General features: G+C 40.7%; 1 protein-coding gene across 1 annotated transcript in view; it reads left to right on the top strand.

Moving 5' to 3' along the window:
- Positions 1-16,690: 16,690 nt before the first annotated feature.
- Positions 16,691-22,951, top strand: part of KCNS3 (potassium voltage-gated channel modifier subfamily S member 3) — a 131,798-nt gene continuing 125,537 nt past the window's right edge. The window contains exon 1 of the mRNA XM_075200497.1: positions 16,691-16,832. The gene's annotated coding sequence lies outside the window, so the exon portion shown is untranslated. The remainder of the gene's footprint in view (positions 16,833-22,951) is intronic.

The following is a 22,951-nucleotide window of genomic DNA, read 5'->3' as shown; positions in this document are numbered from 1 at the left end:
TCCTACTGTGGAAGTGTGTTCTGCTGAGCTCATATAGCAAACTACTTATCTAATTGACCTAATTAACAAATGCTGGTAACGATTATCCTAATTAATGAAGGTGTCCAGCCATATGTTATACATAATAGCTGATGGGTACTATGTGTTCCTCTGGTAAGGTCACACATGAAAGCTGGATATTTGACAGCTTGCTTATGTTTGAAACATTATTTAAAGATCAATATTATCTAAATGATTTACAATGTTTCACTAAATGTAAGAAAAATGTGTGATTTATTGCAATATAAAAAATGTACATAGCTTTGACTATAATTATTATTACGCTCCTCAGAGTTAGTGCATTGCTGTTTGTGGACAGCTTTTAGTCTTTAGTTAAATAATTTTATTGACAGTAATAACAGTAACAGCTGCTGGACATAACAGAGTCAGGGGGGGTAAATTTATCAAGCTGTGAGTTTACAGCAGGTTTGAAAAATAGAGGTGTTGCCTATAGCAACCAATCAAATTCCAGCTGTCATTTTGTAGAATGTACTAAATAAATGCCAGCTAGAATCTGATTGGTTGCTGTGGGCAACATCTCCACTTTTGAAATCCACTGGTAACTTGCAGCTTGATACATAAACCCCCAGGTTAGTAAAGTGATGTATTGGAAAGGGGGCAGTTCTCAGACTTTTTGCATGTTTTTTTTATAGCCCTTTTGTTGTAACTGGCGATGTCATTTTTTTGCACAAAATTTAAATTTGCTCTCAGGTTTTCTCTGCTCTCTGTGGTTGGTGTCTCTATTTCAACCTCCAAACAGAACAAATTTGTTTTCGGTTAATGATGGTGTAGAGAAAGTGCGTCAAGTCGTGAAATATTAGCTTTGCTTACTCAGTACAGTGTGCTGTTTGTCCAAAATAAATTTGCTTTGCATGGTGTCGTGCCTTTTTTTTGTAACACACATATAAATAAAGTTTGCCAGTTGAGGCCTTCCAAACATGTAGATCATGCACCAATCTAACAGCATTAGCTGTTTTGACATTATGTGCATGAAATAAAAATGGGACATGTGAGGAGTTTGTATATTCTCCCTGTGTTTGCGTGGGTTTCCTCTGGGTGCTCCGGTTTCTTTCCACACATTTCAAAAACATAGTGGTAAGTTAATTAGCTGCTAAGAAATTGACCCTATCTGTGTGTGTGTGTGTGTGTGTGTGTGTGTGTGTGTGTGTGTGTGTGTGTGTGTGTGTGTGTGTGTGTGTGTGTGTGTGTGTGTGTGTGTGTGTGTGTCTCTGTCTGTCTGCGTGTGTGTGTGTTAGTGAATTTAGACTGTAAGCCCCAATGGGGCAGGGACTGATGTGAGTGAGTTCTCTGTACAGCGCTGAGGAATTAGTGGCGCTATATAAATAAATGGTAATAATAATAATAATAATAATAATGTCAAACAAAAGCATAGTTACCTGGGCAAAAAAAAGATGCATATGACATAGACCCGCCCTAGTGATGTCACAGCCCTGGTCCTTGCTCTGACACAGAGACAGCGCAGGGATGAATATCCCTAAGCAGTCAGCATCTATATACGCTTGACACATAGGACCACCAGGGGCGCACGCAGGATTTTTAAGGGGGGAAAAAATATATATATAAAAAATATATAGAACAAGCTGCTGCGCATGCGGCCGCGCATGCGCAGCAGCTCCAATTCGGCGGCACTGTATTGTACAGCAGCCGCGGTGCTGTCAAAGAAGCGTCCGCGGCGGTGCTGTATTGTACAGGTGCTGTATTGTACTACAATACATGCAGCGGACGTTTCTTTGACAGCTCCGCGGCTGCTATACAGTACAATGCCGCTATGTAGGGGCAATGTTTAGCCCCCGTTCTTCGCGGAGGGGAGAGGTTTATGGAGAACCAGAAACCCCCCCTGCATGCGCCCCTGACCACCAGGTCCACAAACAATTTTATTCTCAGACCAACTACGTAATGTCACCCATTGTGTAGTGTGCTGTTTATTTTGTCCTTTTACCAATTTATAAATGTATTTCATAATAATAAACGTATCTACTGGATCATTTCATATTAAGTGTAAGTTTACAAGAATTTAAGGGGAACCTCACTTTCGTACAAATCCCTGACCTGCCCTATCGTAAAGGACGTCCTCTATTGGCTCCATTGTTTATATTATACTGAGCCTACGAATCTGCCTTTAGGACAGATGCATGTTTAGTTTTGGGTGAGGTTCGATGACATAACATAAAACCAAGGGCTTACTTGTGTTCCACACACTTTTCTCCGCATCTGCTGGGGTCCTCGTTGGCTCTAATTGTCCCATGACAACTCCCCTGTGTGGGACCATTAGAGTGAGCGGGAACCATGTTGAATGGGGAAAACTGTCGTGTCGGGTAGGGTAGGGGACATATTGCTTTTTTTTTAGCTCATTGTTAACCTATAAATAATTTCCAGCCCCAGCAGTTACCTATTTGCCCAAGTATCAGAAGTTACAAATTAATCCATACACCTTATTTGGCAGTATGCCAAAGTTTTTGGGAGCGAGTTCGCTACTTTTACATGATAAAACAGGTTCCCTGGGCTTTCTTGATATATGTCTCTATCACTTGGACCCGTCCCACTAAAGCTATCTCCGTCCCACATTAATATTTCACCAGGTGACACTTGTCAGTGAATATTATAATCCAGAAATAGTTGCCTCTACCTAAATGGATTGTTATTGTTACTTTAGCCCTTCCTTGCAAAATGTTAGAGTGTGTGCACAGGTGTTGTTGCCCTGAGTGGTTCAAATGTCTACATACTACCGTTTCCTGTACGGATGCTCCTGCCTCCAGTATTAGCACAGTTCAGCTACAGCACATCATTGCTCTTTGTATAATGTACATTATAAATGCCAGTTTAGGCCTTTATTTTCAGCTGGTGGTTAACAAGCACTATAGTTACATTACCATGCCCAAGTACTTACCCTAAATGGCAACAGTGCAGTTTTTTTTATAAGAGACTAGTAGCATGTCTAAGAGAAAGGAGAAGAGTCTTCAATTCCTGCCATAATGAAGGAAGGCCAAAAGTCTTGTGTAGTTCTACAGGCATTTGAAAATATAAGAGTCTCTAACTACAATGGAATATACAGTAGTTTCTGTCTTGTTTGGCTCAAGGAGCACGGTGGCTCAGTGGTTAGCATTTCTGTTTCACAGTGATGGAGTCATGAGTTCAAATCCTGACAAGTGCTCTATCTGTTTGGAGTTTGCATATTCTCCCTCTATAGTGCTAGATCAATTGACTGCTGATAAAGTTAACCATAGTGTCTTAGACAGTAAGCTCCATGGGGGCAGGGACCAATGTGAATGTCAAATTTTGTCTGTACAGCACCGTAAAAGGAGGAAATCCTGATATCTGGGTCTTCTACAAAAATAATTGGCTCTACGTCATGCCTACCAAATTGAGGTTCTGAATTGGAGAAGTTCCCACCTTGATTCTGATAGGCCTGTTGAAAAACTCAGGCACTCCTTTTGGTGTGGTCAAGGGAAAAAAGAATCCAAAAGTGCAAGTTGCAGCAGCTTGTAAAGAAGAAAACATATGATGTAATGAAATAAATTGCAGTCTCATAGGATATAACTGTACGATTCAGGAGGATAGTAGATTTTTTTCCAATTTAATTCTTACTGCCAGTTAATTTACTGCTAGTTGGCAGAAATTAATCAGCAATTCTTTGCAACCTTTCTGTATGTGATATCCCAGTACAGCCACTATGTGGCAGCACCAGCCCTATTGCAGAAATGTAGGCTTTCTATGAATCAGTTTCTTGATAGCTTCTGCAATATATGGAAATATACATGTAGCTTAACTCTACTATAAATATGTATATATTAAATTAAAGTCCTTTTCTAATGTGATTTAAATTGTGAATAAAACAAATACATCTTACATTCAAAAGTGGTACTCATAAAGTGGTTTGTTAAAATATTGTCTTGGTAATAGCTGAATCATATGCTTTAGCTGGAACAATGCAAATCATAAGACATGAAAGTATGAGCCCCCACCCAGGTGCAAAGAGGTTCTCACCTTTTCTTTGGCTAAACCATTCAGAATTATCACTAGATATTACATACTTGCCTACTTTCGGCAAGTGTAGTCTGGGAGAGGGGTGCAGCCCAACGCGTCATTTTGGTCCCGTCCCCTGTGACAGGGCTGTGCTGTTTTGTTGTGGGGGCGGTGCCAAAATGACGCGATTCACCGCAAATCGCGTCATTTAGGCTAGGCAGATGCGGGATGCGGGAGACTTGCCTGCTCTCCCGGGAGTCCGTGAGACCGACCCGAATTTTGGGAGTCTCCCGGACATTCCGGGAGAGTTGGCAAGTTTGAGATATTAGCAACATTTTAAAAACTGTTCCGCAAAGTATTTAACCGCTTCTGTATTTGCCCATTAAAATGCCACATGTTTCGCTTTTGTATCCTCTCCTCCACCTTTACTTAGAGGAGAAAGTAAACCAGGGAAAATCTGTGTCATGAAGACTAATGGAGTGATGGGTGTGCCAACGCTGTCAAAAGTGGCAGAGAGGTCTAGGGGGCAGAGTATGGACCAAGATCTGTGGGCACCCTAGGCAGCACCCTCTCCCCTCTCGGAAGTGGGGAAGAGATGCGTGATTTTCTGTCGTATCACTTGCACCAGATACAGGTCAGGTGTAAGTGTTGATTACTAGTGATGACGGCTGCGCATGCACGTTAGAACATGTGTTTGCAATGCATTTAATGTGCAGTAGACACTAATAACATCATGATAAATGTTTTGTGGTAAAAAACAAAAAACGGGAAAAAATACCTTTATTTTGAAGGTTTTTGTCATTAACAGCTATATTATTACCAGGTGACATTTTAGTTTTTATTTATTTTATTCTGTGCATTCTTTATGGAGTTATTATTCCACATATGTATTGGACATATACTGCAGTGTAATATCTGCTAGAGCAGAGCTGACCTAGACCCATATTCAGATGTGTTTTTACATCCACCACTTGGTGAATATGGGTGAGCGTATGTCTGATTTACGTGCATTTAAAAAAAACATACAATACGTTCATTTGGCATGCCTTAATGAACCGGGCCCTATGTCTGTTATGCCTAGGATCGCCTAATGGTAGCATGGGTTCTGTGGAGATGTAACCTTTAGGGCTAGATTTACTAAGCTGCGGGTTTGAAAAAGTGGGGATGTTGCCTATAGCAACCAATCAGATTCTAGCTGTCATTTTGTAGAAGGCACTAAATAAATGAAAGCTAGAATCTGATTGGTTGCTATAGGCAACATCCCCACTTTTTCAAACCCGCAGCTTAGTAAATCTAGCCCTTAGACTTTACTGAAGGCAGTCACAATAAATGTTGCGTCGGTGTGTATTAGATACCGGTTGACTGCGACTTTTCCAGTTAGTTGAGAACCGGTACACATTGATCTATGGTTTATGTATTGCCTGATTAGGTTGCGTTCCATCCCCACACACTTTAAATGGTATTATACTGAGTAGAGGTAGTGGTGGAGGTGCGGGTATCAGCAAACTAGAGTCTTGGAGGATGGACCTCTGTGTTTCTACTAGTTGAATCAAAAGTTTGGCTAAATTTGTACTGGAGACAGAAGTTCTCCTCCACATGTATCATCATCACCATTTATTTATATAGCGCCACTGATTCCGCAGCGCTGTACAGAGAACTCACTCACATCAGTCCCTGCCCCATTGGAGCTTACAGTCTAAATTCCCTAACACACGCACACACACACAGACAGAGATAGAGAGACTAGGGTCAATTTTGCTTGCAGCCAGTTAATCTACCAGTATGTTTTTGGAGTGTGGGAGGAAACCGGAGCACCCGGAGGAAACCCACGCAAACACAGGGAGAACACACAAACTCCACACAGATAAGGCCATGGTTGGGAATTGAGCTCATGACCCCAGTTCTGTGAGGCAGAAGTGCTAACCACTTAGCCACTGTGCTGCCCTATTATGCCCTTGTATGTATGAAATAAGTTAACATACAGAAATGAAAAAATAATCATTTAAAAAATCTATGTTTAAAAATGACCATGAGCACTGTGCTTGTCCATGTTTCCGCAATTTAATTCTCCATGCTTGAGAAGCGGAATGGGGGAGATAGGGACATAACATAACATGTGTGGATGTACATTTGCAGCAGACAAAAAATACAGAGATTTTTCTTCCATTCCTATTGTGGCCCAAATAAAGTTCAAAGGAAGTGATGATCACGATGGCCGCCAATGCATTAGATGACCTTGTATAGAAACAAAGAAACATTGATGGCAGATAAGAACAACTTGGCCCATCTGGTCTTCCCATTTTTTAACCTATGATAACCTCAAACCCAATTTGATCATCATGTTTAAATTGCTCTACTGTAGTAGCTTCTACCACCTCTGATGGGAGGCTATTTCACTTATCCACTACCCTTTCTCAGGGCCATCTTAACAACATTATGGGCCCCCGGGCAAAGCAGTGCACCGGGGCCCCTAGATATAGATATAGATATTAATATAGATATATAGATATATACAGATATAGATATAGATATATAGAGATAGATAGATGTACTTGCTCAGTTACCCTTGAAGGTTTTTTTTGCAGGTTTTTTTCTTTTGCAGGATTATTTATTCTTATTAAGAGCCGTGCCTATGGGGCCCCCTTGCCCGTGGGGCCCCCGGGCAACTGCCCATCGTGCCCAATGGAAAAGATGGCCCTGCCCTTTCTATAAAGTAGTTTTTCCTCAATATTCCTCTGAACCTACTCCCCTCCAGCGTCAGTGCATGTTCCCGTGTTCTAATACCTGTCTACCTTTGAAGAAAGTCTCCCTCCTGTATCTTGTATAACACATCAATGCACTTTTTTCACAGCAATAATATATAAACATATATATATATTTATTTATTTATTTATATTATATATATATACATATATATATATATATATATATATATATATATATAATTTGACCACTACTGTTATGTCTGTATAGAGTTTCTAGCATAAAACATATGTAGATTCATCTATTCAGCACATGCCTAGGAAATTGGTTCGCACGTTGGGCATTTTATTACATTTCGTTATACAAGTTAGAAAGATAATTTGTGGTCCCACTGTCCTCCATGTTTCTAGTTCTAAGTGCATTGGGTAGACAAACAATGATGACAAGCGAGCAACACCATTATTGGACTGATTACAACACAAGGGTATGTACTTACAGATGTGTTATAGATGGTATTTATAGATGTTGTAGGCCACTATTTAAAATAGGGCCCCTGTCTTTAACTTCCGGAAACAAATTTGCTGCCCATCTTTAAACTCAAATCATAGACAGCTCCCATTTCAGCCTCGTCAGATAGAATACATTTGCTTTATTATACATTTACAATTACAAACTGAACAGACTCCTATAAAACAAACAATAGAATGCCCAGCGAGTAGTGATGTTTGATATGGATCGCCAAAAGCTGATCTTTGTCCTTCACCCTCTGCAAGAACATTCCACCAGGTTGGAGGCAGTAAAGTAAAAATAATAATAAAAAAAAATAAGCCTAAGATCTATGACATTTCAGTGGACACCGAACTGGCATAACAATCCCAGTGGGTATATTTACTAAACTGCGGGTTTGAAAAAAGCAGAGATGTTGCCTATAGCAACCAATCAGATTCTAGCTGTCATTATGTAGAATGTACTAAAAACATGATAACTAGAATCTGATTGGTTGCTATAGGCAAGATCTCCACTTTTTCAAACCTGCAGTTTAGTAAAATATCCCCTCAGGACTGTTCCTGATAATCAGGGACGATCCTCAGCACGTACCATGACATAATGGCACTGTGGAATCCCCGCTTTCTATGTATGAGGAGTCAGAGAATGAGGGTGAACACCAGCGTAACGCTGTCACTATGAATAGAACCTGCGGCATTGGGAGTGTGCAGCCGAATCATCATCACCTGCTCCTATTTCTGGAAACACTACTGGGGTTGAGCTGCTCATGTTTTGTACAGGGATCTCCTTCAAGTACATGTCTAATCTTCTTCCCTCTAAGTGACCCCATGTTAGTGAGGTAACAGCCTGTAACGACTTCTGTGCTGTAGTAACAAGAGAATGCTAAGATAATGTTACTAAAGCATATCCCAGCTTCTCTGGCAGACAAGGAGAAATATTATCCTGCTATTTATAGATACATTTTCCTTATTTGTTGTAAATGCTCAATAACACTAGTCAATCTGTACACACTGTTATATGTCATTGGACGAGTGCATTTATTAATATGAATGAGGAATGTGTGTGTGTGTGTGTGTCTTTAACAGTTTGAGTATCAAACTCAGATCACAATTTGTGCTACCAGAGAGCCCTACACCTTCCGCTATCTAATAGTCTGTGACTTCCTGCTTCCCTTCATTCCCCTCCTCACGTCATGTCACTGTCCTGTCACATGCAGCCCTGTCTTCACTAACACATCACTCATCTCCTGATATACTCTGTGCTGCTGGGAAACCCTGCTCCTTCCACTATATAACTCTCAGTCTGTGACTTCCTGCTGCCTCCATTCCCCTCCTCACATCATGTTACTGAGCCTGTCACATGCAGCCCTGTCCTCACTAACACATCACTCATCTCCTGATATACTCTGTGCTGCTGTGGGACCCTGCTCCTTCTACTATATAACTCTCAGTCTGTGGCTTCCTGCTTCCCTTCATTCCCCTCCTCACATCATGTTACTGAGCCTGTCACATGCAGCCCTGTCCTCACTAACACATCACTCATCTCCTGATATACTCTGTGCTGCTGGGAAACCCTGCTCCTTCCACTATATAACTCTCAGTCTGTGACTTCCTGCTGCCTCCATTCCCCTCCTCACATCATGTTACTGAGCCTGTCACATGCAGCCCTGTCCTCACTAACATAATCACAGGACTGGACATGTCAATGACTCTAACAAGATCATTTCCCCGCATCTTCAGCTGCTGTGACCATACCTCCCAACAATTAAAAACACTAAATTGGAACATGGCCAACCGGGAACATTATGACAGAGCAGGAGATCTCTGAATATAAAATGGTGCCTCTGGGGGCCTCTGGTGATACTTCCTCATGCAAAGCCAGTGTCATTGGTGAGCTCAGCATTTTCAATGATGGAGGGGTCTTGTTAAATACACCAAACAGTTCTGCCACTGTACCCGGACTTGTGACCAAGGCTCACACCCACACATGCAAGTTCTTACCTACTGTGGGTTCAACATCAGGGTTGCAAGTTGCCTGAGTGCGTTTGCTAGTCATGCAGGAGCTTCAGCTACCTAAGGAAGCTTCTCGTCTTACAGCTTAGCTGGGAGATGTTCAGACATTTACTGACAAAGTACAAAATGCATATTAAAAAGCTGCCGACTGCCTGACGGATATAAACGTCAGCTTAGACTTTAATGAAGCATTCCTGTTCCCTTATAAATGGCCCAGAAACATGGTGAAGTCTCTGGTTCTAGTTTCAGTGCTGTGTTTGGAACCTGTCTGGTTTGGGTCCAGGGGCAGACTGGGCTGGGGGGCAGGGGGACATCTACTCCCTGGACCGGTCCTATAGTGGGCTACCTTGGGCTGGGTCACTGGACCACCTGCATTGTTTTTCCTTTAAAATATTTCTAATTGGCTGCTGAGTCGAGTCTTGCCCGGCCTAACATTTGCCAGCTCTCCCCTGTTTTGGTTCCTGGCACCCGATCGCTATATAGGACCTGGTGCAGAGGTGAACGCAACTATGATGTAATTTACTGCCCAAAAATGCGCACACAAAAGTAGAGTATTTCAACCCATAATCTGAGTCGCACACATCTCACGATGCGACCAGCTGTACACCTGTAGCATACGCATCAGGTGTACTTACAATCACATGCACATGCGCAGAACAGGATCAAAATCGCAATAAGACTTTGTAAACATTTATTTTCATAACAAAACACACATTCGCTATTAGGCTTCATATAATACAGCAGATATAACCTTCATTCTCATGTACGTATGAGAGCAGCAAAAATGTATTTTCTAAATATTCAAAATCCTATAGTATACGCACGATGAATAAAGATGAATAAAGCACCCAGCAGCTTCAGAGGTGAATTCACAATCAGCCATCCAGAAGCAGTTAGCTAGTGCTGGTAATCGTCATCATCAATAGCTTGTATTTGTACCAGCCCCTAGACTGTATGACCTATCTGCATGTGTGTTCATGCTTGGCTCGCTATTCAATGAACACACCCTTTCTGTACACGACCAATGATAGAACGTTTACAGTTTTCTTATTTGCATACAGTTGTTCTGTGGTGGCTAGCGGCATGCACACACGGAACCTTAAAATGAAAGGATATGCCTTGTCAGTCATCACTATCAGTTGGCATTCATACCTACCTTGTATTGGGTGCAAAGGATATGGTCAGCTCTTACAGTACTTGGCCCATGTTAGCTCGCCTCTTCCCTCCCCCTCTCAAATCATAAGCAGTCGTGTCATTAGCGAATTACGTGCAGTTGCGTTCATTAGCGTAATGCCCGTTTCTGGGCATGTCCAGGGCTATTTCATGCAAGATACGCAAAAGGACATATGTCCAAACATGGATCAAGTTCATAATATGTGATTTATTTTTTTATTTTGCAGTAGATACGCTGTCCAGACACGGCCCCTGACAAAATCTAAAAGTAAATAATAGCTATAAGATCCCCTCGCAAAACAAATTCACAAAGACATTAATCCCTATTTTGAGAGTAATTCCATTCCAGCTATTTCCCATTCTCTCTGGGTGCAGCTGACAAGCCTGTAACCCACGGTCTCTGTCTGCGAGTGGTTTCCTGAAGGAAAAAGGTTGCCTCAAGGAAATTAAGGGCGTGAGGGTGTGCCGAGGGGATTCCAACATAGAGGCGATCGATTCAAGTCCTGGGTTTCTCATAAGTACGCTAGTTTTAGTAATATGATTTACATCCTCTACAGGGCAGGTGTAAGTGCGGCTGATGGTGATGACATAGTCTTTATATTAAAAACTTCATATATGCATGTCGCTAGGTCGCTCTGTGTATGCAAGTAAGAGGAACTACACAAACGCATTGTATATACACCGTACGCATTAAGAACATCTACATATATGTATATAATGTAAAGAAATATTTTTTGTTGTAAAGCATCTATTACACAGGTCTGCAAAAAAAAATTTTTGGACAGCTGTTTTGGTTTAGTTGACTGATTCTTACGTTTTTGGGTGCGCTGAATCCAAAAATGACAGCCGTTTTGTCCTGGGACATCAGGTTTTCGAACAAACGGGTGGTCATCGTTTAAAAAAATCTCTTAACGCAAATATTTTATTTACATGAAAAGTATTAACTCATTTGTACAGGTGATGACAAAATTAACACCACACTCAAGTAGATTGCTTGTGAAATCGTCTTTTTTTAAACTCTATTCTTCTTTTTGAGCTTTTCCTCTTGTAGGTGGCTTCTGGAAGATCCCTGTACAACATCCAGCAGTAGTCAGCCATCATCGTAACACTCCATTTCCCTTGATACCTTCTTTCCATTTCTTTTATATCTTGATGGAAACGTTCTCCCTGCTCTTCACTCACTGCTCCCAAATTTTCAGGAAAATAGTCAAGGTGTGAGTTGAGAAAATGGACTTTTAAGCTCATGGAGCAACCAAGCTTGTGGAACGCTTTCAACATTGTTTCCACCATTTCCTTGTAATTTGGGTCCTTTTGGAGTCATTGAACTGATGAAGTCTTTGTCGGATATGAGTTTTCTAATATCCGGGCCAACAAAAACCCCCTCTTTTAGTTTTGCCTCCGTTAAACCTGAAAACTTGGATCCCAAGTACTTGAAGCATTCGCTATCTTTGGAAAGTGCCTTAACAAATTGCTTCATTAATCCTAATTTTATATGGAGTGGTGGTAATAAAACCTTCTCAGGGGGTACCAATGTATCTCTGAGAACATTCTTTTCACCAACAACTAGACTTCTTGGTGACCAATTTTTTTTGCTTCCAGTGATTTTGTCGGTCTCTACTGTCCCATAAACATAGAAAACAAGGGTATTTGGTGTATCCAGCCTGTTGTCCCAGCAGCATACACAATACTTTTAAATCCCCACATACCAACTAGTTTTGGTTTTGATAACCCACTTTCTTGAGTACCAACTCCAAGTTCTCATAGGTCTCCTTCAAGTACACCGAATGAGCAACAGGAATGGACGCATAACAGCCACCCTTGTGAAGTAAAACTGCTTTTAAGCTTCTTTTGGAAGAGTCGATGAAAAGCCTCCATTCAGAAGAATCATACTGAATGTGGAACTGAGCCATCAACCCCTCTAAATTAGAGCAAAACACCAAATTGCCCTCATGAAAAAAGTAAGATAGAAAGTAGTTTTCCCGATGTCTGTACCATGCAAAAGATGTACCTTCCATCAACAAATTTTTGCTTTTAAGTCTAGAACCAAGTAATTCAGCAGATTGCTTAGGTAGATCTAGGTCTCTTACCAAATCATTGAGTTCCTCTTGCGAGAAAAATTTTGGTCCGTCAACTTCAACATCTGAAGAACTTGATCCATCTTCAGGCTGAGGTACAGTTCCATTCTCGTCAGGTCAATTGACTTCATCCAGGTTTGTAGGAGGGTCGGGCACAGGGACGTCTGGACCATGGGGAATGGGACGAATAGCAGAAGGAAGAATGGGATACGTGATGGTGCACTTCCACTTTGAATTGTACTCCTTCACATCACAGGAACAGAAATAACAATCATCACTATGATTCTTCTCAAAGCCTACTAGATCTTCTTAATATTTAAGGCAAGTTTATGGCCAAAATGCAGGTCCAATCTGAAGAAGCTATGAGATGTACCAACTAAATAATATTCAAAAATGCAATAAACTAGACTCTATGTGAGAATGAAAATATATTTTTGGCGACTAACTCCCTGACAATGCTTCCTAAACTTCATTCTGTTTTGACCGCTGCTATGGATCTTATTCTATGAAATCCTCCATCCCACAGATCTCAAATACTCTTGAGAAAACCTATTCTGGACCATCTACTAACCTTCTCCAGGGTTCTATACAGATGGTTTAACATAGGTTGATCAAGGTTTTTTAAAAAATGCAACATTTATACTGTTACCTCGTGAATTCTAAACTATACGACATTCCAGTCCCAGAGATGGTTCATTATAGGCAACTCTCTGATCTTGACAATACTGCGTTGGATGATCTAGAGACATATATCTCAGTATTTATCAATCTGTGTAAACATCATTTTGCTAAAGCAGCAATAACACCCTTTATGCTTTATCACTTCATATAAGAAATGTTTTTAACACAGCATATGAAATCTGGCTAGGAAGACCCTCCCTATAAAGAACTGGATCCCATAGCTAAATGTGATTCTGTTAGAAGGTATACATTGACTGGTACCTCACTAGACTGTGCTCTCAGGGACGGGGTGATCCCAGGAATGGTGTTCCCTATTTTTTTTCTAAAAACCCTATTATTTTTGCTGAAATCACATAATTTGGCTCTTTTTTCGTTGCTTCATTATTATTAACCTTAATAACATTAATGTCCAGTCATTTCCAGTCAATTTTTGTCAAGTGACAAGAACACTGCTACCCCTCCTGTTTCTGTATGAACAATGGCACTGAGCAATGTCACTGGAGAATGGAGAGTGACAACACTGCTACCCCTGTTTCTGTGTGAGCAATGGCGCTGGATCTCCTGGGGAGGGAGGTACTTATGGAGTCCAAAACCTGCGAGATCGGACAACGCAAAAATGACGTTTTGCCTCAATTCAGATCCGAGAACGTGCGAAAGTACCGAGCCGGCTCGCGAGTCTACTTGAATCCCCTAAGTTCAGGCGGGTTCAGTTCTCAGAAAACCGAGCCCGAGCGTCTATACACTATACAGGTTTTACAAGACTTACCTTCAGATCTGTGCTCTTCATCTGTCATAACCATCGGCTGAAAAGATGGTGACTCTGCACCCTCCATAGACATCTAGGGACACTGCCCAAACTCAAACCTGCGTCCGTGTCCTATTTCAGGTATTAAGTTTTTATGTTCATTTTAAGAGGTAGAAGGTGAATGTACAGATGGAGAATGTCAGGCATTTGGCATTTAACAGGAACACAGAGTATGTAAGCAGTTAGCAAGTACTAAGTTGTAGGGACAAAGTCAATTGAAACATCTAATGTTAGCAGCAGCACAGAATACTTAATATGAGGCTCCTATTAAACTGATGGTAGTGTACAATGTATCTCTGATATATGAGTAAATATAAAATAATCACACACAGGTGGGTGGAAATATTGGACAGATTTGGCTGTTTTCCCCACAAGACAGATCCTACGCCTGTCAGTACTGATGACTATACACAAAGGCCAACAGCAGTCCTTCACCAAATAGACTTTTGGGCATATCCAGCAATGTTCTAATTGGTTGTCATGGGATTATTCTCAGGCCTGCCGATCGTCTCTGGGCCACATAACCTGGATTAAGATTAAGAACTTTTAATATGGCCAAACACTTAAGACTCTAGTTGTCCAATACAATCAAATCTGCTGGTGAAATCACTCAGAACTGTGATCAGTTGGACTTGTTTGACCACATTTGATCTTAAATGAAAATGTTTTAATGCATGTGGTGAATGTTTAGTTTATTGTCTAAGTAATTTGATCACTAAACCATAATATAATTTAAAAATGCCTTATCCCATGTGTTACTATGTGGTCCATTTGATCATTCAGTGATCAAACTATTGTAAGATGCCTTTTCATGCCAGATTACCTAGTGGAAATAGGGTTAATGATTCTTCACATTGAATTTGATTAAAATATAACCATTGTCGAAATTATCCTCTAGATGTTGTGTAAATTTAAAAATAATCTAAAACTGGAACTTACCATTAGAAAACTTATTTTTTTTTTCCCTAATTTTATTTAGTTCCTCCTCTATTATATATTGCTATCCGGGGAATGTTTAACCACAGGCTAACCTTCATAGTGGACACAGTTTTGACCTACACAGACAAAGGAGTATGTATGTTCTACATAAGAAATAAACAGCAAAGTGTATATAGATTTTGATTTAAAACACCAGACTACAAAGTGTGTATTGATAATAGTTTATCTTTAAAGTGACCACAATTATCCACATCATCATAAATCTGCTTGAGCCTGGAGAAATTACAGATTGAACCTGCAACAGTGGCTTATATATCGCTATGAAATCTTGTACTGTATGTTTGCCACTTGAAAAAACTTTGTTGTATGCCAATTCTATAATATAATATAATAGGGGCGCACGAAGGGGGGGTTTCTGGGTCTCCAGAAACCCCTCCCCTCTGCTAAAGAAATGCCCTACATAACGGCACTATACTATATAGCAGCCGCGGCGCTGTCAAAGAAGTGTCCGCGGCGGTGCTGTATTGTATACAGCACCGTCGCGGACGCTTCTTTGACAGCGCCGCGGCTGCTGTATAGTACAGTGCTGCCGAAACGGAGCTGCTGCGCATGCGCGGGCGCATGTGCAGCAGCCTTCCCTTTTTTATTTATTTATGTGCGCTCCTGTATAATATAATATAATATAATAGTGCAGTAGTAAGCCTTATATTGGTTATACCAGTATCTGAGAAAATGTCATGGTTGCCACCTTCACTTAATGCACTTAAATTATGTAAGAAATAAGCAGAATGAGTAATAAGGGCATAGTAATTAGTAAACAATATGACATCTTACTGACAGTCTTAAAGTACTCATAAACAGACACTGCAGGAACCATTTGTTCTAAAACAAAGTTATGAACCCTTAATACTCCCTCTCCTTCTAGTTGCTATTATTTGTAAGTTATTTTGTCTATGCAAATATGTCAGTAAAAGGGCTGGTTGTAAATATATGCTTGTGAAAATGTCAGTAAAATACTTTTAATGGTCGTAAATCCTGACAGTCAAGAAAGGACACATTTTCCATTTTGGCAGGTAAGGTGAAATGTTGCATATCTTTTATTATTAAAAATATGTCCAATATGAATATTTAAGATGTATCAGTTGTAGTTCATTTTAATCAGGTAAATACTATTTTTGGGGGCACGCAGAACAATTGAAGGGTTCAGTGACTGCTGGAGAAAGTTTTCTAGCACTCTATTTTATCAATGTGTCTCAATGGTAAATAAAAAGTAAAGACCATATGTATGGGTCTATTATGAATTACCGACAGGCACAGACTGACATCCTCTGTGCACCCTACTTGCATGTACCAGAGCCTGGGTTCTGTCATGAATGTTGTGGCAGATTTGAGTGACAGTTCCACTCTTCACGCATCTTTTACTAATTGTCACTCTTAAGTTAGTAGGTGACATCTCCAGTGAGCAATCTTAATGGAAGGACAGAAGATAGTGTTACACTACACTACACATTCATGTGAGGTACATGTCCTAAGAATGCATGTGTCTGAGTCCCATGTAATATGATAATGGTAATAATAATAATAATAATAATGATGCATGTATGATTGAAGGTCTAGTTACTACAGGACAGATAATGTTTTATTTCCTCCCATATGGCGAGGGAGTCCCCCCCATCTGGCACTGGCAGTCTGCGAGGTGCACAGCGCTGTATTCCCCAGCCAGGAGAGGAGGGGGCCGAACCGTGGAGATCAGGAGGTCCAATGATGGTTCTGCCTCGCCTGCCAGCGTCCCCTCCCCATGCAGCCTCTGTGCTCGGGAGGGACCAGCTGCAGCTGCAGCAGCACAGCCCGGGACTAGGAGCACTGACACAGCGCAGGAACCTGACTGAGCCCATGCTGAGCCCGGCTCTCCAGGTAGGTACCTCCTCACCTCCCATTACAGCTGGGACCTGTCCCCGGGACCCCTGCTCTCCCCTCACCAACAACTAGCAACTTTCCATCACGACATGGAGAAAGTACTGGCACAATTGCAAACTCATTGAAAGCCTCATTTAATTTATATGACACCCTATAACATAAAATACAGCGGTGCCTGTTTCTAGAACCACCAACCTGTGTGTGTATTTATAAAATAATTGCTTTTGACTTTGCAAACTATTGACATATACTGATTGCTTGGCTTTGTAAATGTTTATTATATGTTACATTACAAACATACAGGGGTGGTGATAATCCGAAGTAATGTATATGCATCATATATGTGTAATGTGATTAAAATGTTATTGTCAGAAGAGTGGCAGGAGGGTTCTTACTGTTATATAATATGTAATTACAGATATTACATATGCAGTTTATTTACTAGTTTTACACATATGTTTATATTAATATGCTTCCATTATTGCACTAAATATGTTTACTTATTTTATTTCTGTCTATATATATATATATATATATATATGTGTGTGTGTATATATATATATATATATATATATATATATATATGTTAGCAAGTTGACAGCATTTCATGTCTTCTACACAGAAAGCAGTGCAAGTAATTGGCTAATTCACTTGACCTGGATGTGAATGGACATAGATGGTGCAGTTTCTGCTTTCCTGTGACTTACTTTTATTATCCATTATCCATTATATTGCAACTATAGAAAGATATGTTCATATTATTTACGCATTGGTTTATTCATTGCATACTTAGTTAGACATTATTGGTGGCTTGAGACATTTACCCCCTAGTAGTTTTGTTGTGCACACTATATCAGCACAAGCTTATAATAAGAAGCATGATATCAGGATTGCATTAAATAATAAACTGTGGTACTGTGCATTAAGAACTCCTATGACCAATTGGCAATATAGACCAACTAGTCACGTGCCTGCACTATTGTCAGCATAGAAATTGCTGTAGCTTGATTCAGTATACTTTTTGCCTTTTCAATTTCCTTGTTTTGTTACTTGGGGCTAGATTTACTAAGCTGCGGGTTTGAAAAAGTGAGGATGTTGCCTATAGCAACCAATCAGATTCTAGCTTTCATTTAATTAGTACATTCTACAAAATGACAGCTAGAATCTGATTGGTTGCTATAGGCAACATTCCCACTTTTTCAAACCCTCAGCTTAGTAAATCTAGCCCTTGGTCTTTACCAGTCACTTATTTGTCTCGGTAAAAACATTGAAGGGCTATGTGGGATAGAGGAGCATATAGGATACATTATTTTGGACATGTGTCTTGATGAATTGTGACACAGGATTTGGGGTAGTGCCCACTCCTGCCAGGGGAGCGTACGCATTGGTGAGCCTAGTAGGACTCGCTTGCACAAGACCTCTCTGCAAAAAGCAATTTGCTAAAGACGATCTACTGGACATAATGAAAGGTGACATCTCTGTGGGTGCTTTGGGGGTTTGATCACCCCCCCAATATTTGTGCGGCTGATGGCACTATCCATGTCTATGCATGGTATTTTTCAGTCATATGGGTGGGTGGAGAAAACGAAAGGACTCCCATCTGTTTTAAAAAGTTGCTTTCTATTCTCTCAATCACCTCTGTGCACCCGTTTGCACTGTCGAGATAGCAATTTGGAGAGGGTCAAAGACCTCATAGGGAGGTTTGGATAAGGGTGCGATTGGCGAGTTGGAGGAGGAGTGGGAGGTAGTGGGAAGGGAACAAGGAGTTCTTATTCTTCAGGATCTGTCCTTTCCCTGGGTGTTCTCTGCTGGTAGCTTACGCACCAGCCTTCTTTTTGTCAGTCCCTGATATTTCGGAGGTGCTTAGTCAGAAACTGTGCATAAGATATGGTGAAATAGTACAAAGGGTTGCCTGGACCACTAGACACCTTCTGAAATCTAAATAAATCCCATCACACTTGTATTGCGGTCTGTGTCTTTGCAGGTAGTAGTGAGTTTTGTAGATTTTTTCTGTGGGTGTTTTTTGGTAAAATTCAAATGATATTAAAAAAACTCCAAGAACCAGCCAGTACGGGATTAACAATTATCACTAAGGAATTGTGGGTAGAGATATGCAAACAATCACCTTCTCACCTATTGGCTGTGTGAGCTCTCTGCAGACAGATTTCAGAATTTTGCTGCAGCTAATTGACTGCACTGTAAACAGCTTAGGCTTCAGTGGTTTGACAGCGAGGCATGAGGTTAGTGTGACCAGGTGGTAAGGAGGTCGGAGTTTAATGTCATGTATTTGCCTTGTTAGACTGTGCGGAGGCCATTAACTTGTAATCCTTATTGTGATATAATTCTCATGTTGGTATGTATCTGGGTCTAGTTTGATAAGATTATCCTACAGCTACAGTATATGAGAGCCACAAAGTACAGGTATCTTGGCTTCCTAGAGCATAGGACAGGTGCTAGACAATTCATAGAATTCCGTACACTCCCGGGAATGTCGGTGCGATTCCCTGATATTGACAGACCTCCCGGGATCCTGGGTGAATGGCACTCACTGGTCAGCAACGTGGACAGAAACGTGTCATACTGATGCCACCTGAGTCATCAGAAGCGTGATGATGTAATTTGTGGCGTCATAATTTGTTCTGCCCGCTTGATTATGTAAATTGCGTCATCAAGTCCCGCCCACAGTTACCTTTTGTACCTTCTCTCTAAGTAGGTAAGAATAACTTTTCCTCAACGCACAGTGGAGGCTGCCATTCTGCAGGGTGAATTAATATGCATCCTATCATGTCATTAGGAACACCATAACTGAGGCATATGACAGGTCATTAATTTCTAATGAATTGATTGACTGTAAATTAGTCCAGCCTATACATTTGCAGTCTCCAATGTGTGTAGACGATTAATCCACTTACAGGGAACATGTACCCTGGTTAGTTTATTTACACTTTTTTTCCCCCTAAAACTTTAATCAAACACAATGTAAATTATAATAAACATATATATGTGCACCACTGTGACTTAGTGGTTAGCACTTCTGCCTCACAGCACTGGGGTCATGAATTCGATTCCCGACCATGATCTTATCTGTGTGGAGTTTGTATGTTCTCCCCATGTTTGCGTGGGTTTCCTCCGGGTGCTTTGGTTTCCTCCCACACTCCAAAAACATACTGGTAGGTGAATTGGCTGCTATTAAAATTGACCTTGGTCTGTCTGTGTGTATTTTAGGGAATTTAGACTGTAAGCTCAAATGGGGCAGGGACTGATGTGAGTTGTCTGTACAGCGCTATGGAATTAGTGGCACTATTTAAATTGCTGATGATGAGGACATGCTTTAAAAATAAGGTTTTATATATAAGTAGATACGGTTTTATATATGGTAGTTATAACGTCAAAGTTATCTACCGTTACCCCACTTGCCCCATAATTTATGTATTTCTTCAATAAATATTTTTTTGCAATTTTCTCTTTTTGTTAAATCCATCCCAAAAATTGCGGTAACAGAACAGGTACCTTGGCAGTAACTATACTTGATAAATAGAGTCCACAATGCCAGGGCAAAGAGAAGCCTTCTAGGTAGACCCTTTACAACTATTGCCCATGACAATTCTTACTTTGCTGGGAGTTACAAATCAACAGAAACAGTCAGAAATAATGTAACATGTAATATAGAGTTCTCCAGAAACCCCTCCCCTCCGCGAAGAACAGGGGCTAAACAGTGCCCCTACATATCCGCACTGTACTGTCAGCAGCCGCGGTGCTGTAAAAGAAGCGTCCGCGGACGATTCTTTGACAGCGCCGCGGCTGCTGTACAATACAGTGCCGCCAAAATAGAGCTGCTTCGCATGGGCGGCCGCATGCGTAGCAGCTCTCTCTCTATATTCCCCCCCCCCCCCTTAAAAATCCTGCGTGCGCCCCTGCTTATTAATAAAACTTCTGAAAAAGCTAAAGGTAGCACGGGGAAAGACAGGGGGCACTTACATGTATTTTGGTTGTTTTTAGAGGCGGTGCTCCGTATCAATAAATACAATTACTTGATGGGGCTGGTATAGGACAGCAACAATGTATCAGAGAGTACAACTGACTATTTATAATGGTATTTTGTTTGTGTCCTTTATGCAGCTACCTGATACACAAAAGCATATAAACACTACATTGAAACTGATCACTAATCCAAGTAGATTTGATTTGCTTTCGATAAATATAGTATTTCCTCCCTCTTCAAATCTGCTCTTAATACTTTTATTCCTCAGTGTTTTCCAGGTCTCCTGGCTATAATCTAGGCTTGCAGCCTACAGTACTGCTCCCTCGTTCCCCAAAGGAGCTGTGGAAGTCGGAGAGTAGATTATGTACTGATTGTTATTCAATGATGGTTCTTGGGAACTTGTTATGTTGTCTACTGATATGTCAAAGTTCACATTAACCCCTGCAGTATAGGTCCCACGTCTGTATACGCCAGCAGTCAACATTCAGACGGCTACTGGTTTTTATTGCCTTGAGTAAGTTGAATTGAAGATTTGGTAAAGATTATCTAGCACATTTCAATGTAATGCATTGTACATAAGTGCAAATAATTTAATTCTAACTATAAATCAGATGTATGCTAGTTAATGGTTACTATGTAGGATGTGTTTTGCAATAGAACGTGGGATATTGTCCGGCTTCCTCCTGTTCTTTGCATCTGTACTTCATTTGTTTGTCTTTTGAATGTACCCATTACATTATACTTATTTTAATTCTGGTTGTCTGTTTACAATTTAAGCGTCTTCAATATATAAACTTGCTTGTGCTGCATCTAAATATGAAGAAAATCTTTCTATGCTGTAGCAGCTGACTTTTTTGCACAACTTATGTGCAAGTTGCGTTCAGCCTTGAATCACGCTCAAAATGTCCACAGTGACAATTGGGTCTGCAGCCCCACTCTCAGCCCCCAGAAATAAATTGCTTATACGCCAGCTGACAGTGGGTGGTGGTTTATGAAACCACTGGGTGTCCTCTTCCATTTCCTCTCTCTTGTTCTTACACCTGGGGGTGTATTTAATAAACTGAACAAGTGGAGATGTCGCCTATAGCAGCCAATCAGATTCTAGTTATCATTTATTTAGTACATTCTACAAAATGACAGCTAGAATCTGATTGGTTGCTATAGGCAACATCTCCACTTTTCCAAACCCGCAGATTAGCAAATATACCCCCAGGATGGGTTATGCTATACTTTTGTAAATCCAATAGAAGCTTTGGAACACTTTGAATGAGAAGTACATTTTGTGTTTTTGATTATATCATTTAAACATTCCCAAAAATATGAAAATAAAATGTTTGAAAACATGTGCTGATGATAGACATCTTATAGATCAGTTATACATTTACTTGTAGATATGGCAATTTGAAACGTGTGTCTGAGACCACGGTTTTCATTCTGTCACAGGAGAGTGACAGGTGGCATTTCTAAGAGCTGTTTAAAGAGAATCCCTGATTGTAATTTAAAATTTTGATATCTCTTAGTCACTGTATCTTGTGGTGTCAGTGGTTTGAAACTTAGAGACTTCACCACTGGGTATTTGTATGGTGGAAGGAGTGATCACATAGGGTACATATATGCTGTAATATGCCCCCACTTCACTGGAATGAACTCCCTCGTTCCATCTGCTTCTCTCCTACTCTGTGCTCCTTCAAACGTGCGCTGAAAACCCACCTCTTCCTTAAAGCCTACCAACTATCCACATAACCCCTACACTCGCTCTCAACTCGCTCTCCCCCTGGCCTCATCTGGCTCCCCCTGTGCCTGTTCTGTTTTCCCTCCCTTAGGATGTAAGCTCACTTGAGCAGGGCCCTCTTCCCTCATGTCTCCCTACCTGTTCTTCTGCTCCATTTTTTGCATCAGCCAGCCTGGAGTTTCTGAAGTATTGGTATTTTTGTTTATTGTTTTGTACTGTTTCACCCTGTATAGTCGACTGTTTGTACTGTGTACGGGGCCGCGGAAACCTTGTGGCGCCTAACATATAAAGGATAATAATAATAGAAATATTGCACTATTACTATTTACTTTTATAGTTGAGGATATTCGCCAGTGTCACTCCAACATCACTCCAAGTTACCATCTAAGAACATTAAGTATA

Source organism: Mixophyes fleayi, chromosome 3 (assembly GCF_038048845.1).
Source record: "Mixophyes fleayi isolate aMixFle1 chromosome 3, aMixFle1.hap1, whole genome shotgun sequence".
NCBI classification, from domain to species: Eukaryota; Metazoa; Chordata; class Amphibia; order Anura; family Limnodynastidae; genus Mixophyes; species Mixophyes fleayi.
This window is presented reverse-complemented; position numbering and strand designations above follow the sequence as displayed.